Source organism: Caretta caretta, chromosome 3 (genome assembly GCF_965140235.1).
Source record: "Caretta caretta isolate rCarCar2 chromosome 3, rCarCar1.hap1, whole genome shotgun sequence".
NCBI lineage: Eukaryota > Metazoa > Chordata > Testudines > Cheloniidae > Caretta > Caretta caretta.
The window spans coordinates 8,346,387-8,366,653 of record NC_134208.1 but is presented as its reverse complement, the minus strand read 5'-3'; the positions used below and the strand labels follow the sequence as shown (position 1 = coordinate 8,366,653).

General features: G+C 43.7%; 1 protein-coding gene across 4 annotated transcripts in view; it reads right to left on the bottom strand.

Annotated features, from left to right (window-relative positions):
* EXTL3 (exostosin like glycosyltransferase 3) overlaps positions 1-20,267 on the bottom strand; it is a 229,728-nt gene that overhangs the window by 62,862 nt on the left and 146,599 nt on the right. The gene's annotated exons all lie outside the window — the stretch shown is intronic.

The window sequence follows — 20,267 nt, the reverse complement described above, 5'->3', positions numbered from 1 at the left end:
TTATGTGGTCAGCCTAATTTTACTTATGACCAAATGCAGGCATGCATTATATACCTCCAACTTGCTGCATTGGCAACCTCTGCTTTCCCATGACCACCTTTTGTCTGAATTTAGGTGGCCTTATAAAACAAGCCTGGGGGTGGGGAATTAAATAACTGATCTGTGTTTTCCATATATGATAGATGTTCTTAGGACATGTTGATGCTCTGTATAAAAAGAGTATTATTTATCATAAGTAGCAAACAAACCATAAAAAGACATGATCATGAGGATCATAAAGACATGCTACATTGAATTATTGATTTGATATTCACCTTTACATTGTAAAGGGCAAACTTTCAACCTGTGGGATCTTAAAATTACTCTGATCAAACTCAATCAATCATAAGGGACCACAGTCACTCTTGGTGAAATGCCACTAACTTCCACCAATATGAATTTGGCCCAAGATACCCAGTTTAGACACCAGTGAAAACAAATCTTACATCTTACCTAAACAAGGAGAAGATCTGAGATGCTCCGCATGCAATTCCCACAATAAAAGTAGTAACCCAATTTCAGAAACCAGCCAGATAGAAACCTGTTTCAGCACGTCCTAGCTGGCACCCAGTAGAGAGAGTTGCTACTAATAAGCAGAGACAACAAAGATATGCCACCTTTTTGTTCTGTGTTTGTACAGCGCCTAGCACAATCAGGTTTTGGTCTGTGACAGGGGCTCCTGGGTGACACCACAATGCTAATAAATAAAAAATACACCACTTTTATGAACTGCTTTGTCATAGGCACCCTATGGCCATTATGAAAATGCAACTGAGCCACGATTAGGGAGTCACACATCAACCCTCGTAGCGTGAGTTGAAATCTTACTTACTGTCTTTGGTACTAAGTGCATCCACTAGAGAGGCTGCACTGGCAATAGAAACGTTACAAGAATCTACTCTCCAGTGCTGAAGACGACCAACTAATATCTCACTGAGCCCGTTCAAAGCTCCAGTACATTTGTGGGTATTTAACAAAGAAGAAATAAAGGCACAAGCAGAGCTTGTCCCAAACTGATAGCTGAAAACTGGCAGAAAGGTAAAGAGAGATGTCACTTTGGCAGGGTGTGGGTAGGAGAGATATCAGGAGTAATTTTCAGTTTAGAATGTTAGCATACACCAGAAAAATCAATCGAGGATTCAGATCTTAACAAGCCAAACCATAATTAAAGGGGGCAGACGGTAGTCTAACCCATCCTGATAATACAGCCACAATTCCTAAATCTATTTTCATCACAAGGGCACCTGTTGTGCTAATGATTAAATGCAAATCCTCCCCAGCCCCTACCAGCAACACTTAGAAGCGGAACAAGCAGCAAGGACAGTGAAAAATCAAGGGACATCACAAATTCATAATGCTGCCCAGCAAAGGGCATCAGCGGACATCTCAGAAGGCTGGGAGGATTAAAAGGGCTAAAAAGTCAGGAAAAGGTTAAATCAGCTTTCTTGTTTCCTGGTAAGTATGATCGGTGTGGGAGGCCTTGGCTCTCCTAGCAGAACATTTTAATAGCATTCCCTGCACACCAGCTTCCATTTGTATGTGCTGAGGTGGAGGGCTGGCAGTGAATGCAAATCTCCCATTTTTCTGCATGAGGCTGTCACTCATGCACAGAGAGCACTGATAATAACAGGATCCTTTCATTGTGCCCCGAGGCCACATTGCTGTCGCTATGTATTACTGAACAGAAAGGTTTCATTATGCACAAATGTATGAGGAAAATGATTAACTAAAGTTTTTAAAGTTTATTTAAACTCGTATTTTAAAAATGCTTCCATTCATTATAGGAAAGAGTGACTCATGGATGGAGAGGACGTTAGCAGCAACTCACATTGACACAGCTCCTCAGCCACCAAGCTTCAGAAGCACTCTCCAAACTTCCAGGAATTGCTCTCTCCATCACTGAAATGCAGCTGTCTCTGGGATGAGCGCTGGCAGCCATTTAAACAGGGGTGACAAAATGTTTAGGATGGGAAGTGAAGAACATTGATCCACAGCCTCAGCTGAGGTCAATGGAGCTATGACAACGTACACCAGCTGAGAATCCACTCGAAACTAGAGGTGGAATTTCAGGAACGCAGACTGTAATAACTCCAAAAACCTGACCAACATAGGTCACCACTCCTAACTCTTGTGACAAGCACTACAGGACCTTTCATCAGAAATCTGGCACCCTCCAACAGCACAGAACTCCCTGGTATTATTCTAGGGCATTGATTCAGTGCCAGTTCAGAAGGGGGAGCGCTGTCTGCCATGGTGATGGGCATGACAAAAGAAATACTACAAAGAGAGTTCCTGCCACACCCTGGGCTTCCTTGGAGGTCTCTAACCTTCAGTCCCATTACTGCCCTTCTCCCCTTTGTCGTCAAGTTTTATCTGTGCCACAACTAACTTCAACTAGTGTTCTGTCAGTACCTCTTGCTGCTCTTCTGGCCTGCACTCCTGCTGGCCCCAGAGTTCAGTTTCCAGTACATCTTACGGTGGTTATCCTAGTAACAGGCTATGAACTAGGATTATCTTAATTTCCCCTCCCTTTTGGGAGACAGAGCAGAGCCACAAGAGCATGTAAGGCACCCTGGCACTGTCTCCCAAACTCAATTACAGCAGCTACAGGAGGACATTCAAGCAGCTCTATTTAAGGGCTTTGTGAATGTCAGGATCCCTGCTACAATGCAGATCTCCTGCTTGACCTTGGGAGAGTCACTGAGTCTCTCCTATGCCTCAGTTCCCCACCTGTACAATGGGATAATAGCAGAGTTCTGCATCACAAGAGGGTTAGACGGATAAATACATTAAAGACCATGAGGCACTCAGATACCATGGTGATGGGAGCCACTAAAGTACCAAAACAAAAAAGGTGCCGTTGTGCGGAGAGACAGTGCCTGGTGCTCCTGGAACGGTCAGAGGAAAGCTTGACATCTCAGGGTCTGGAGTCATCCCCACAGGGTTGCTAACAGCAACCCTCATTAAATTGCCCTGGATCTAAACATAATTAGTGAGGTTCCATCATAAACAGACAGAGCACTTAAGGGCCGAATCCTGTGGGAAAGAGGCAGGACCGGGACCCTAAAACAGCACTAGTACCAAGGAAATGCTACACTCTGGCCCACTACCCTTGACAATGATTGCTTACAACTATTCTGCCTCCTGATCCTTCCAGCAGCTCCCCGTTCCGCAAATTCTGTTTACACAGAACAAATCAACAAAGCCCACCCGCCCCTGTCCTAAAACATGAAAGTAAAACAACTCTCTGCATTTAGAAACCGGAAACTTCTTCAGCTGTTTCTGTTGGTGGCGCTAACTCCAAGGCCACATGACAAACTAAAAAAATGCGAGGAGGTATTTTAAATGCAACATATGTGGTTTGGAATCAGTTAAGACTATCGACTGCCAGTCTGAAATACATGCTAGTCATAACGAATGTATGTTAGACACTCTTTCAGGCTGCTCTTCCTTACCAAAGGTTTTATCCCCGACCAGCTAGATGCAGTTGGACATTCCTTTTGGTTTTATTAAGACAGACATTTGTTTTTAGCATTTAAAAAAGAAAAAGCCCAATCTCGTGGTTTTCGCATTAGAGCTTCCAGTTTTACTTTCAAGAGCAATAAGCATCCACTAGGTAAGAGACTTTGTTGCTTCCCCTTCAGAAAGGAAATCCTTGAGCAGGAAGAGTGTATTACTTCATTTAACTCCACAGACAACACAATCTGACTCCAAAGAACTACTTAGTTCTGTTAAAAACAGAATTCTGTCTAGAGAAAAGCCATGGTCCCATTTTAAGGTAACAACTGGTACCTGACACACCTAATTACACAAAAGGGCAGGTAAATTTCTCAAGAGATCAGAAGCTGTAATTGTGATAACCTTCTCTAATTACTGATCTAATTGACATCCCACTCCTCAAATGATTATTCCTGCAAACATTCCCCACCACCTCTCACTAGTCAACCTACTTTGCCATTTCTATTACAATGGAGAGAGAAGCCTTTTGAAGGCAAAGCTCCCAGTTACAAAGATCTCTTTCCTGGGAAGTTCTTTGCTCTGCACTACTAGGCTACAAAACTAAATTGCTGGCCTATTGTGCTGCAGCACCTTTCTTAGACCTGATCCACAGATATTTTCCCAACTTGCTTCCTTCTAAAGAAGAAGGAACACAATGCACCTGCCCTCCTCCGATAGCCCAACGCAGTTCCTTCTGCTTTTGAATTCTAGTTCAATGCACTAGGAGTGTTTTATGCTCAGGTGCTGGTGGAAAGCCATCATCATTGCTATTCAAAGTCGCCAAGTTCCACCTGCATATACTTAACCCTTGAGCACACCTGGTCTTTGACACATCTCCCTCCCCCCCTTTACCCTCACACATAGTTAATGAGATGTCATTCTCCTCTGAACACATTTCTGAAATGAACCCTGCATACTTCAAGCTCTTCAGGGAATGCAGATCTTGAATTGGCATTAGAATCATAGAATATCAGGGTTGGAAGGGACCCCTGAAGGTCATCTAGTCCAACCCCCTGCTCGAAGCAGGACCAATTCCCAGTTAAATCATCCCAGCCAGGGCTTTGTCAAGCCTGACCTTAAAAACTTCTAAGGAAGGAGATTCTACCACCTCCCTAGGTAACGCATTCCAGTGTTTCACCACCCTCCTAGTGAAAAAGTTTTTCCTAATATCCACCTGAACCTCCCCCACTGCAACTTGAGACCATTACTCCTTGTCCTGACCTCTTCTACCACTGAGAATAGTCTAGAACCATCGTCTCTGGAACCACCTCTCAGGTAGTTGAAAGCAGCTTTCAAATCCCCCCTCAATCTTCTCTTCTGCAGACTAAACAATCCCAGTTCCCTCAGCCTCTCCTCATAAGTCATGTTTTCCAGACCCCTAATCATTTTTGTTGCCCTTCGCTGGACTCTCTCCAATTTATCCACATCCTTCTTGTAGTGTGAGGCCCAAATCTGGACATAGTACTCCAGATGAGACCTCACCAATGTCGAATAGAGGGGGATGATCACGTCCCTCGATCTGCTCGCTATGCCCCTACTTATACATCCCAAAATGCCATTGGCCTTCTTGGCAACAAGGGCACACTGCTGACTCATATCCAGCTTCTCGTCCACTGTCACCCCTAGGTCCTTTTCCGCAGAACTGCTGCCTAGCCATTCGGTCCCTAGTCTGTAGCTGTGCATTGGGTTCTTCCATCCTAAGTGCAGGACCCTGCACTTATCCTTATTGAACCTCATCAGATTTCTTTTGGCCCAATCCTCCAATTTGTCTAGGTCCCTCTGTATCCTATCCCTCCCCTCCAGCGTATCTACCACTCCTCCCAGTTTAGTATCATCCGCAAATTTGCTGAGAGTGCAATCCACACCATTCTCCAGATCATTTATGAAGATATTGAACAAAACCGGCCCCAGGACCGACCCCTGAGGCACTCCACTTGACACCCGCTGCCAACTAGACATGGAGCCATTGATCACTACCCGTTGAGCCTGACAATCTAGCCAACTTTCTACCCACCTTATAGTGCATTCATTAGACATAACTCTCTATTGAATAGATCAATGGAACACAAGAAGATCAACTGATCTAATCCCAAGGGAATGTACCAAACCTTCCAGAAGGAACCATCTACATGGCTCCTTCCTCTACTAGATCTGAGCTACTGTTACAAACCCAAACATGCTTCTTCTGCACACCCATCCCTGTCTTCTCCACCTCTCACCTACGTCCTTTTATCTACTCTCGACTAATCAATCTGCCATGGAATTTAATTGCTCCTCTGAAAAAAATGCTGAGCTATATAATTTATTCTACTCCAGGTGTAAAGCAAATTGCAACCTCCATCACCACAGCTGCTACTATCAGCCTTGCTAGCAGACTCCGCACAGATGCCACATACTTAACGAGCCACGGCGCGTGAACAAATTTCCTTCTTGCTCACACAAGGCAGATGTGAACCTCTCCTGGTTGGTACTGAAGTACCTCATGCGGGCAGCATTCATTGGCACCACCTCGGCTCTACTCGTTCTGACCTGAATATACGGCTTCCCTCTCCAAGGCTGTCAAAATGGCATCATTCACCAACACCAACATTACTTTATTATTTTTTAAAGCAAAGACAGAAAAATCAAAACCTTCGATATTGCTCTGAAATTAAGACATACACCTTCTTCCTCTACCTCTTGGAGGTGAAGACGACTGGCTGGAGTGTAACAACAGGAAGGAAATACGCTCACACACCTCTGTACCTAGGTTTAGGAGCTTGTGTGACAAATACGTTCACAGGGCTCTCAAAGAAAAGATTACATCCCAAATCTGGCAAACAGGGGCATTCGAGGATTTTCCTTTGCAGCTGAACAAGGAGAGTAAACCTATTTAGTGTGTGCTTTAAAGTACGTTTGGAAGGTCGCCCAGCGTGCAAGTTCTGCTTAAAGAAGAGCAGATGGAAAATTCATTCTGAAGTGACTTACATGTTATGGCCTCAGGGATCATCACTGTGGATTTGAGCCATCTCAGGAGCTAGTAAGTACAGAGTAAATTCTCCCAGGCTAAGATCAACACTGCTACCAGTGCAACAGATACAAGCCTAGTAATCTGTAACTTCAGGGGACGAGGTGCAGCTATATTGTTTCCTTCTATCATGACCCAGCTTTCAAAGCAGGAGGCATTTAATAAATTCAAATCTCACAGCTAAATCATACCTGCCCTGCCCACCCTTCCCCAATGTACACATATAGAAGGATCCCTCCAAGCAGAGATCTCATCCTTTCCACACTGAATAGCGAGCAGCTGGTACCAAGGCACCACTTCTCCCTTATGACACTACAAAACGTTTTCCTGTAAATCTGGGATCCATGCAGGGGGAAGGGACAGGGACTGCATGTGTGGGTAGCCCCAACACTGGGCAGGGCTGAAAAGACAATATCATTCCTTCCACTGCGAGGGAGTCTTCTCTAAAGGTACCACAGTCTGCAGATCCCTGGGGGCAGTGTGGCCAGGGGGAGTCCCAGGTACTACGCGTTGCTAGGAAGTCACTGGTGGGAGAGATGAAAGACGGGCAGGGTGCAACATGGTCTCTCTGTGCAGATTACATGGGTTTTACTGTGGAAGGGGGGAAATCTGGCCCTGGGATTGTACAGAGAAGTACTTGGTGTCTGCAAAAGTGGGAATCAAAAGTCTCTAGTAGAAGTCATTTCAGAGACCCTCTCTTGCCCCAGTTTTCCGTGGTGAAGTGTGCTCACTGCTTTAACCTCCACAGCACCTGGAAGATAATACTTTAGCCACGAGTGCCTGTTTTCCAGTCATTGGTGTGAGCACTCCACTTTAGAGTCGCACTGTGGCTAAGTGCCAGTATTTACAGGCTCCCTGAACGTGGAATAAGGAATTAGCCTGCTGCTGAAAGAATCATTGTCATCAGTGTTAACTCTGTTGACAATTGCGAATCCCCACCAGCCAAATTTGGAATTCTTCTTCTGGTCCAGACCTGAAGAAGAGCTCTGTGTAAGCTCAAAAGCTTGCCTCTCTCACCAGTGGAAGTTGATTCAATAAAAGATATTACCTCATCCATCTTGTCTCTCTAATATCCTAGGACCAACACAGCCTCAACATCACTGTACACAACCACGTGCAACAAAACACAGTCAACTAGCACCAGTAGATGACTATGCTGATGGGGGATATGACTCGTGGTGATATGTCTGAATGCTAGGTGATGCTTATGACAAACTATGGAAGAAGAATGGGGACGTTACACCAGTGACATGGCAACACTGCTTTCCCTGCTCCAATTGCTGAACTGCTCTCATGTAACTTAGGAGCCAGCACTCCTGGGTTTTACTCCCAGTTCAGGTGCTGTCTCTGTAACCTTGGGCAAGGCACGTAACCTCACTGCCTCAGTTTCCCTGTCTGTAACATGCAGATGAGGACACTCCCTACTTCATGAGTATGCTGGAAGGCACGAACAGTTTGGGTTGCACTTTTATAGGACCTTTCACCCCAAAGCACTTTACAAAGAACCTATGTAAGTGCAACTAACACTTTGCAATCCCTTCCAGAGAGGCAGGACAAGCCAGCTGCTAGGGCACCAGCCCAGGACTTGGGAGACGGTGGTTCAAGTCCCTGCTCTGCCACAGACTGTCTCTCAATTCCAGATCTGTAAAATGGGGATAACAGCACTGCTCTACCTCATAAATTCTTCCAGGCCCTTCCCCCTCATTAAGGGAATATCTAATCATCTTACAGACGTTGATTAAATTTATCTGTATAATCACCTGTGAGCTACAAGGGTCATTAGCAACATTTTAAAGATAGGGAACTAAGGTACAGCAAAGCTAAGTGACTTGCTCAAGGCCCCACAAAAGTCTGACAAAGTTGGGAATTCAACCCAGATCTAAGTGCCCTAACCACTAGACCATCCTTCCTTCAATGCGCATTTTCCAGTAGCTTGATTCCGGTGTTTCAGTTACTTTCCTACAGGGTTGGGCATTTGACTTGTCAAATAATGTCAAATATTTTAAAGCATTAATAAATTAGAACAGTTACAACAGTAACAAAGAAGAGAGAGTCTTTATGGTCTCCAAAAGACTTAGCCTTAGGTAGAGACTTACATGTAATTACAAAAAAATAATGACAGAGTTATTTTAACTCAGAAAAATGTGAACCAATGAAATGAAGTGCTAAAAAATGAAATAATGGCACAGTGATGAAATCAAAAAGTAGGTCACTGCCTACCTCAGGACACTGTTGCTGGAGTAGTTGACAATATTTGACCGTGGTTAAATAACAGGCGGTCAACTGACATTATTTGACCAGAGAGACGAGGAGTGTGCAGTAATATCTTTTACTGGCTCAATTTCTGTTTGTGAGAGAGCCAAGCTTTTGAGCTACACAGATCTCTTCCTCAGGTCTGGAAACGGTGTCACAGCTAAATACAAGGTGGAATGGATTATTTACCATAAGAAGTTAACACATATTTCATGGGACCATTCAAGGTGAAGTGGCCCATTTGACCAGCTTGACAAACCTACTTTCCCCACTCAGATCTTTTCCATAGATTTTCCAATACATTGCTTCACATATATAGGTCTTTAGGGTTTACAAGAATACATTAAAACAATTATGTTAATAAATCATTTTTTTAATTTATTTTTTCTTACAGCTGCAAGCCCAGAAACATTTTTGCGCACAAAGAAACAACAGCATAAAAGAAAATCCTTTTATGCTCTGCAGAATTGAGGGTGGAAACAGCTTCTGGACACAAAATTAAACTACACTGCTAATCCCAGTACAGGAAATCAAATGACAGAGCTTCAGAAGCAACCCTGGGTGAATTTGACAGTTGTGTGATAGCCAACTTCATAATGACACTTAGTTTCACTTTAAAAAGATGCTAGACAATTTCTAGTGCCTGGAAACTGACAGTGCTAGAGAGGGAAGTTCTCTGCTTCGCCATACAGCAGGTACAGCCCAGGTAGGAGTATACTACACAGGAGATATTAATCTCTGGCCCAGAACCAGAACAACAGAAAACAAAGGGCAATGTCCAGCGGTGAAAATGAGAGAGAGAGAGAGATTTTTCACTATATTCTTTATTTCTTGTTCTGATCTGGGCCATTTGTGTGTTTCACTATAGCCTACTCCAATTACATAGATAGTGTGGTCGATATAAAGTTACTCCCCATTTAACAGGTTTCAGAGTAACAGTCGTGTTAGTCTGTATTCGCAAAAAGAAAAGGAGTACTTGTGGCACCTTAGAGACTAACCAATTTATTTGAGCATAAGCTTTCGTGAGCTATAGCTCACTTCATCGGAAGCTTATGCTCAAATAAATTGGTTAGTCTCTAAGGTGCCACAAGTACTCCTTTTCTTTTTCCCCATTTAATGTCCTCTTGCTTGACGTTTCAATCTTACATCCCTGCTCCATTACAGAACATGCTCATAAGAATGGCCAAACTGGGTCAGACCAAAGGTCCATCCAGCCCAGTATCCTGTCTGCTGACAGTGGCCAATGCCAGGTGTCCCAGAGGGAGTGAACCTAACAGGTAATGATCAAGTTGCCAACCATCTCCTGCCATCAATCTCCACCCTCTGAAAAACGGAGGTTAGGGACACCATTTCTTACCCATCCTGGCTAATAACCATTAATGGACTTAACCTCCATGAATTTATCTAGTTCTCTTTTAAACCCTGTTACATGCTCGTTTAAAGTTGGGCAATGCTCCGCTATAACGTCGTTTGGCTGCCTGCTTTGTCCACAGCTCACAGCCCTGCTACCAGCTTCCCTACGTCCTCCCCCCCTCACAGCACTTCCCGCTCGCCGGCAGACCCCGCGGATCAGCGCCTTCCCCCGCCTCCTGCCCGCGGCAACCAGCTGGTTTGTGGTGTTCAGGAGGCAGTAGGGAGGGGCGAGGAGTGAGGACTCAGCGCACAGGCTCCCCCTCCCTCCCCTGCCTCCTAAACGCCATGCTTGTCGCAGGTAGGAGGCAGGGGAGGGAGGGGGAGGAGTGAGGATGTGGCATGCAGACTAAAGCGGGATGGGGGGGGAGAAGAGGCGGATTAAGGGTGAGGGCTCTGGGGAAGGGGTGGAGTGGGGGGGGCAAGGGTTGAGCCCCCCACCCCTGGTGATTGCACAGTAGGGGAAGCTGCAGCTGCTGCTGCGCAACGTGCTTCTCCTAGCCCATGGCACTTTCAGCCTCATTGCCTGTCTCATGTGCCAGTAAGTGGGCTGTGCCTGTTTGAGGTAAGGCGGGGGCACCTCCCATTGCTTAATACTACAATCATCGTTGCTGAGTATTACATTGTTTCTTTAAAATTGTTTAAAACTTATACCTGTATTAAATTGCTTGTTTATAATGTATACAATGCCTTTTGTCTGGCAAAAAAAAAATTTCCTTGTAACTTAACCCCCCCTATTTACATTAATTCTTATGGGGAAACTGGATTCGCTTAACATTGTTTCACGTAAAGTCTCATTTTTCAGGAACATACCTACAACGTTAAGTGAGGAGTTCCTGTATTCTTGCATTCACCGCAAATTCTTCCCCTTTGCTGAATTTGGTGCCAGTATCTTTGGCAGTGCACAGAAATTTGTTCTTCCTGCTCTTAGGAGGAATGGGTTGGGGGAGTAGATTTTAGCCTCAGCCCAGGACAATAGCAACTGGTTAAACCATCACCACCAACAGACCTCAATGCCCAATTTGGAGGAACCAACTTTAGGGCCAGAAGTTAGTTCAGCCCTTGACCACCTTTACCATTCAGTCCAGCGTCTCTCTGCTGAGACTGCTAACAAGTGTGTAGTTAGGCCAGGTGCTTTCTGTGAGATGAACCCTGCCCACTGGCAATGGGAGCCTGTCCAAACTCACTTACCACAGGCCCTTTGTAACATGGTCTAGATCAGTCTGCTCATTCAGCTCTGCCTCAGGCTAGTACTGCCTCATGCCAGGGTTTCCTCAGGCACCATTTGAGGAGGAGAATCCAACTGTTCTGATCAGATACTCCTGATTCAGTCTCCTATGAGGTCTGAATTCAGCTGCCTGCTCTCTGAGATACCCACCAAGGGTGACCCCCTATTTAACTGCTCCCTTGTCCAATCCCACTTATCCTAAATAAAAGCAAATATTCTTGGCATAGCACAGACATGCCCACAAGCCTGAAATGAAAGTTGTTTAAAGAAATCAATTTTAACATAGTGGGTCACTATGAGACGTATCCCTTCCTTCCCTAAGCAGACTGCACATTTTAATTATGGGGTGCTCCTGGAGAAGATCAAACACCTTACATAGGAAATAAACCAGTGCCTCCCAGCTTACTCTGACCATCACGCCCCTTCTGCTCCAGAAGCCGAAGCTGATAACAACTGAAATAAATGGAAAGCCTCCCAAAGACTTTACTGGGCTTGTGACCCTAAGTCACAGTCTGTATATGCCTCCAGACATCTTTGGAACTCCGTGTCTGGGAAACCCTGACCTCTATTCTTTGATACGTAAGTAAAGAGTTTACCCTGCTCTGAGTGCACTGTGAAAGGGCAAAGTTACTTTTGAGCCAAAATCCATTATGATACAACCCGTTCCTTTTTGTCATACCCCAACTTGATCAGGTTAACTCTGCTGCTAACAGACTTCTGTTCCTTATATTGGCTAGTAATAAGTTTTCATCTCTGCCCATCTTCCTGTTTACATGGAGATTGTTATGCATGTACCAAAAGATTTCCCCTACTTCCCAGGAATGCCTCTGAGCAAAGATGCATGGCACTGCATGCAGACTCATTAGCCCAGTAAATTGCCTTCAGCACCTTTTGGAGATGCTTATGAGTAAATGGAGGTAGATCCCCATTTCAGAAAGCCCAATCTAGCATGCTGCGTAACTAAATTATCATAAGTATTGTAATCACTGATATTTATATGGCATGCAGAATTCCCATCTGACAGGCACAGTTCATCTCAAAACAGGCTAGGTTGTCTGACTCACCACTGAAGAATCATCAGTCTGTAGCAACTCTTGAATTCTATTCACCAGGACTAGATTCCAATTAGTAACCTACAGGTAAAAGGCTCCTTATTCCATTACCAGTCACTAAGCCAACCAGGCCCCTTGGAAGAAGTATATTCTGTTACCTTTCTGTTCCACCAATGGGCTTGCCACACAGCAACAGCCTTCCATGTAGCTGGGCATCTTCTCTATGGCAGTGACTTATTCCAGATACTTCAGAGGAAGGCAATTTGTTTGGATAAAACTGTGCAATACCCTACCACGGGACTAATTTCTTGTCCTGAAGAACAGGGGTGAATACTTTTTTTAAGCGTGAACTATGAAAAAAGGTTTACTGTCACCACCTTCAAAACTCTATGTAGCTTTGCCCCTCCCTAGTTATCCTCTGGCACAAAGCTTCATGCAACCCCCATTCCTCTGCACTCTGCCAATGCCCCCAACCTCACCTTGCGGCGTACAGCTACGGTAAAGCATGTATCTATGCCATGCCAAGAGTCCTAGACCATTGTGATATCATAGGTAACTCAACGAATCACCACCCTTGCTCTACAGCTAATTTGCATGCAACGATTTCATTGTTTGTATGAAGGAGACTACACTGGTGGTGGATTACTTGACCCAACTGCCACATCCATCTTTCAGCTACTAGTACAGGTATAACTCCTTACATAGACACTCTTATTCTCGTATAAGAGTGCTTTTTCTTTTTGTTTATTTTAAACATCTTCCCAAGTAATAACTGAACTGGAAAAAGGCACTCATACTGAAATAAGAGTGTCCACAGAGGGGGCTATACTGGAATAACTGTCTCAGTTTAGAGACACTCATTAACTTATACCAGTATAAGTTTCCCATGCAGACAAGTCTGGAAGGAACTTGAGCAGCAGTTGAAGTTACTAGGAGAAACGAAGGAAGCAATATCAGGAAGAAGCTGTCAGAGACATGGTAGGTCAAAGCCAATGTCCTGGATCTTCGTGGAGAAGCAAGAAGCAGGTGGAAGAATGTGGCAACTAGGAAGAGAATAAGAAAAGCAGAGGCCAGAAATCTACAGTCTTCCAGGCTTGTCAACAACACATATTGTTGAGGAGGAGACAAAAACTAGGCCAGAAATAGAACAGTCAAACCAGTGACTATGAAGAAAGCAGGGAGAAGGAGCCTCAGAAAGGAAGTAGCAACAAATTTCGATTAGAGTCTCCACAAGTAAGGAACTAAGATATCTGTGGCACAGACAGAAGACAATGTCTTCTGACCCCTGGGTCTCAGGGTAATGCTGCCTCAATAAGAGTGCCAGGTATCTAAAAGAAAGCTGGAAATTTCCTACATGGGATCAAGTGATACCAATGTGTGTGAGTTTTTCCGACAAGACCTCTGCTCTGCATGGTGTGAATGACACCACAGCCGAAGTTTCCTCATTCCTGCACCATTGTGCAGCATACCATGTGCCATCTGACCTTGCTGCCCACTGGCGGAGTGCTGTATGTAGTTTATGAAATGCTTTGGGACCTTTCAGGCCCAACGGTGCTACTCTGAATGTTCTGCTTAGAAAACTGAACACATTAACATCCATGTGGATGGGAAAACACCATAGCAGCCCACCACGGCAGCATTTAATTTCAGAAAGGGGAATTATACAAAAATGAGGAAGTTAGACAGACAGAAATTAAAAGGTACAGTGCCAAAAGTGAAATCCCTGCAAACTGCATGGAAACTTTTTAAAATCACCATAACAGGGGCTCAATTTATACCGCAAATTCAAAATCATAGTAAGAGGACCAAAAAAGTGCCACAGTGGCTAAACAACAAAGTAAAAGAAGCAGTTACAGACAAAAAGGCACCTTTAAAAAGTGGAAGTTAAATCCTGTTGAGGAAAATAGAAAGCAGCATAAACTCTGGCAAGTGAAGTGTAAAAATATAATTAGGAAGGCCAAAAAAGAATTTGAAGAACAGCTAGCCAAAGACTCAATAAGTAACAGCAAAAATTTTTTGAAGTACATCAGAAGCAGGAAGCCTGCTAAACAACCAGTGGGGCCACTGGATGATTGAGATGCTAAAGGAGCACTAACGGAAGATAAGGCCATTGTGGAGAAACCAAATGAATTCTTTGCATCGGTCTTCACAACTGAGGATGTGAGAGAGATTTCCAAACCTGAGCTATTCTTTTTAGGTAACAAATCTGAGGAACTGTCCCAGATTAAGGTGTCATTAGAGGGGGTTTTGGAACAAATTGATAAATTAAACAGTAATAAGTCACCAGGACCAGATGGTATTCACCCAAGGGTTCTGAGGGAACTCAAATGTGAAACTGCAGAACTACAAACTGTCATCTGCAACCTATCATTTAAATCAGCTTCTGTATCAGATGACTGGATGACAGCTAATATGACCCCAATTTTTAAAAAGGGCTCCAGAGGGGATACCAGCAATTACAGGCCGGTAAGTTAGGTACAGCCTAACTTCAGTACCAGGCAAATTGGTTGCAACTATAGTAAAGATTAAAATAAATCAGACACATAGATGAGCATGATTTTTTGGGAAAGAGTTAACATGGTTTTTGTAAAGGGAAAACTTGCCTCACCAATCTACTAGAATTCTTTGAGGGAGTCAACAAGCATGTGGACAAGGAGGACCCAGTGGATATAGTGTATTTAGGTTTTCAGAAAGCCTTTGACAAGGTCCATCACCATAAGCTCTTAAGCAAAGTAAACTGTCATGGGATAAGAAGGAAGGTCCTCTCATGGATCAGTTACTCGTTAAGATAGGAAACAAAGGGCAGGAATGAATGGTCAGTTTTTAGAATGGAGAGAGATAAATAATGGTGTCCCCCAGGGGTCTTTACTGGGACAAGTTCGATTCAACGTATTCATAAATGATCTGCAAAAAGGGGTAAACAGTAAGGTGGCAAAATTTGCAGAAGATACAAAATTATTCAAGATAGTTAAGTCCAGAGCAGACTGAGAAATGTTACAAATGGATCTCAAAAACTGGGTGACTGGGCAACAAAATGACAGATGAAATTCAATGTCAATAAATGTAAAGTTATGCACATTGGAAAAAAATAATCCCAACTACACATGCAAAATGATGGGGGTCTAAATTAGCTGTTACCACTCAAGAGAAAGATCTTGGAGTCACTGTGGATAGTTCTCTGAAAATATCCACTCAATGTGCAGCAGTAGTCAAAAGAGCCAACAGAATGTTGGGCACCATTAAGAAAGGGATAGATTGGACAGAAAATATCATATTGCCTCTATATAAACTAGGGTTGCCAATCCTCCAGGATTGTCCTGTAGTCTCCAGGAATTAATCTTCAATTAAAGATTATGTCATGTGATGAAACCTCCAGGAATACATCCAACCAAAATTGGCTACCCTAATATAAACCCATGGTACGTCCACATCTGGAATACTGCATGCAGATCTGGTCGCCTTATCTCAAAAAAGATATATTGGAATTGGAAAAGGTACCGGAAAGGGCAACGAAATTATGAGGGGTATGGAACAGCTGCCATATGAGACGAGATTAATTCAGCCTGGAAGAGAGACGACTAAGGGGAGGATATGATAGAGGTCTATAAAAATCATGACTGGTGTGGAGAAAGTACACAAGGAAGTGTTGTTTGCTCTTTCTCATAACACAAGAACAAGGGTCCCCAAATGAAATTAATAGGCAGCAGGTTTAAAAACAAAAGGAAGTATTTCTCCACATAACGCACAGTGAACCTTTGGAACTCTTTGCCAGATGATGTTGTGAAGGCCAAAACCATAACAAGGTTAAAAAAAGAACTAGGTAAGTTCATGGAGGATAAGTCAATCAATGGCTATTAGCTAGGATGGGCAGGGATGCAAAACTGTGTTCTGAAGCATCCCTAGCCACTGTTTGCTAGAAGCTGGGAATGGGTGACAAGGGATGGATCACTCAATAACTGCCCTGTTCTGTTCATTCTCTCTGAAGCATCTGACTCCGACATCTCAGTGAAGACAGGATACTGGGCTACATGGACTTTTGATTTGATCCAGTATGGACGTTCTTATGTTCTGACAGTAAGATAGGATTACTTAGCCATTGCAAACCATGGGCAATTTTGTCTTTCAAGAACTTTTTAGGATTAAAATATGTGGTCTAAAAAAGGGGGGGCATAAAGAAACAATTCAACCAGTGGCACTGCGGCATGGAGACTGCTTCATGGCAGCACAAAGCAGATGTGCTGTACTCAAAATGTCTTTGTCTATTAAAAATATCAGTTTCACAGATTAGTAAACTCCCTGTGGCATAAACAGAATTTATAATGAGCATCTGCAAGCTACAGTATCCATATGAAATGCAGCTGCTAAGAAGATCTTCCTTGCCCACCTCTCTGGCCACATCAACACACTTCCGCTCCTCAGACCCTGCTATCTGAATCCCACCACAGGTTCCTCCCATTTCAGTACATCAATCTGAAGCTTTTGTCCTTTCCTTCAAAAATCTGCCCACTCCCCACCTGTCTGCTCTTGATTTTTACTGCGTTGCTCCTGCCTCCTCTGCTCTGTCAATGACACCAGCTTCTCCAGTGCCGCCCCATTTATGCACAGGATGTCCTCCAAGGATTGATCCATAAGGCTATCACGCTTGCCTCAAGACCCATCTCTGCTTATAAGAATTCAGCCAGTTGCTGATGGCTTGAGGGGCACATGGGGTGGCTGGTAGTTGCTTTATCTACTTACAATTATTTTACAACTTTGCAAACGTCACTTCTCTTCTCAGACTGTAAGTATCTGAATGATTTAGTAGGGGATTGGTCCTGCTTTGAGCAGGGGGTTGGACTAGATGACCTCCTGAGGTGCCTTCCAACCCTGGTATTCTATGATTCTATCTCATGTCAGGGACCGCGTCGTCTTTGGATGTACGTATGCAGCACCTAACACAAGGCGGCCACAATCCTGGCTGGTTCCTCTGAGACCTACTTTTAGCCTCAGTATTGCCTTTCAGGCCATTCCATAAATGTTTTGATTGACACTAGGAGTCATACACTATTTCTTGTGTGAATAAAAAACCCTCAGAACAAACCTGTAAACTTTGTGGTCTGGTCCAAAAGAACTTCCCTTTCATTATCCCATTTCTAATGTTTGTTCTGTCACCTGGCTGGGATGTAACTTTCACTGAGGTTGGGAGACCCTGAATCAGGAAGCCTTGCAACCTCCCTTCCACTCGCCATGGAGTGGAGAATTTTGGAGGGTAGGTCCATGAATGTCTATTAGCCAAGATGATCAGGGACGCAAGCCCATGCTCTGGGTGTCCCTAAACCTCTGCCTTCCAGAAGCCTGGACTGGACAACAGGGGATGGATCACTTTGATAATTGCCCTGTTCTGTTCATTGCCTCTGACGCATCTGGCTCCAGTCATTGCCAGAAGACGGGATACTGGGCTAAACTGACCATTGGTCTGACTCAGTATGACCGTTCTTATGAGAATTAAGCTCTATATCTCTTAGATTATGCAATATTTACTCATTACAAGTGGATCATTTAGACTGTTTTTAACTTATAATAATTTATTTATAATACTCGTAGATCTCAAAGTGCTTTACAAAAAGAGGTCAGTATCATTTTCCCCATTTTACAGATGGGGAGATGAGGCACAGGATGAAATGACTTCTTAAGGTCACCCAGCAGGACACTGACAGAACCAGGAATAGACCCCATGCCTCCCAAGCCCCAGTCCAGTGCTCTATCCACTAGGCCACCCTGCCTGCCTGCACCTTTTAGGGCAGGGATGGTCTCCCCCGGTGTTTGTACAATTACCAGTACAATGGGGCTTCAGTTCTCAATAGGGCCTTTCAGTGCTGCCTTCATGAAAATAATGAATAATCCTCCTCGCTCAACAGACAGACATTCCAGTGGCATAATCCACCCCACAGCACTTAGTGACTCACCATTGCCACTTCCTGCAGCACCTAGGTGTTCCTTTGAAGTTTCCCACTCAAGTGCTGAGTCATCCTGACCCTGTTTACTTTGCACTTCCCAAGAAGATAAAAGCACAAGGTGATTACGGTTATCGACAGTTGGTGCATTTCAGTTACTATGCGTCACTCATACTTCAAATCCTACAGATCAGTCTCAGCACAATTATCCCCTGCATATTTTTATATCTGGTAGTTGTGAACACGTAACAATCAGCGTGCAAGTATCAAGTAATGGAACCTGCACAATCCCAATGTCACAGTTATTTATTAACATTGTCACAAACCAACCAGAATGTAGGTGAACTGCTGCTCTCCAATGCATAAAATCCAAATTGCTTGAGTGCATGTCTGATGCCCTGTACTGCTGACAACAAAATGAACCTTTTCCGTAATTCAGGTGGTAGATGCCTGTGTTCATGGACTAGAAGAATACAGGTTATATGCCCAGTGACACCATGAAGTTCCAAGTGGCCATATCACACACAATAACGACAGCCATGAAGTCACTAAGTTGCAACAGATTTGCTATAAAGTCATTAAGATAAACAAAAAAAATCACAGTCCTGTTTGACATTTGGATTGAGAATCTAACAAGAGAATACAGGAACTACCAGACTGGATCAAACTAATGGTCCATCTGTTATTATTATATATTATTTGTACTATCATAGTACCCAGGGACCTTAGTCCTGGAGCAGGATCCCACTATGCCAGGTACTGTACAAACAGAACAAAAAGACAGGCCCTGCCCCAAAGAGCCAAGTATCCTGTGTCACTGATCATGATCAGTACCAGCTACTTTTGGTGCAAAAAACCTTTCAGAGGACAATTATGGAGTAACTTGCTGAGGAAAAGTTTCTTTCTGACCCCAAGCACTTAGTGGTTGGCCTATAACTTGAAGCACGAGAGTTTCTCTCTTTCACATTTTTTTAATCTATCTGATGCAACTGTGGACATTGTTATCCATAACAATGTCTAAACTTTTTTCAGTTCTGGTAAGTACCTGTCCGCAGTAACTTATTGTGGCAGTGAGTTCCACAGCTGACTTGTGCTTAGTACAAAAGATTATTTCCTTATATCAGTTTCAAATTTGTTGCCTCTGTGACCAAAAGACCGCTTGATGCCAACTGGCAGAGGGCACAGAGATCCCCTAGGTTCAACCAAAAGAATGTCATGTAAGGTCTCTTATGAACATCTGTCCATAATCATTGGCTGTCATAATCATTATAAGAGATTATATATATATATAGGGAAAATATGTGATGAGAACTATGTATATATGCAAAAAGAAAAGGAGTACTTGTGGCACCTTAGAGACTAACCAATTTGTTTGAGCATAAGCTTTCGTGAGCTACAGCTCACTTCATCGGATGCATACTGTGGAAAGTGTAGAAGATCTTTTTATACACACAAAGCATGAAAAAATACCTCCCCCCACCCCACTCTCCTGCTGGTAATAGCTTATCTAAAGTGATCACTCTCCTTACAATGTGTATGATAATCAAGTTGGGCCATTTCCAGCACAAATCCAGGTTTTCTCCCCCCGAAACCCACTCTCCTGCTGGTAACAGCTTATCTAAAGTGACCACTCTCCTTACAATGTGTATGATAATCAAGGTGTATATATGCTGAAAATTATATTATCTAGGCCTTGCATTTAAAGGCAGGTCACTTAAAGGTAGTGTGCATTGAGACAAACTTCTCCAGAAACGCACTTATCTCCCTGATGGACCATTGTGTATTATGTATCTTACAAAAGACGACAATTAGCATACAGCCAATAATGAAGAGCTGGTGGAGACTTC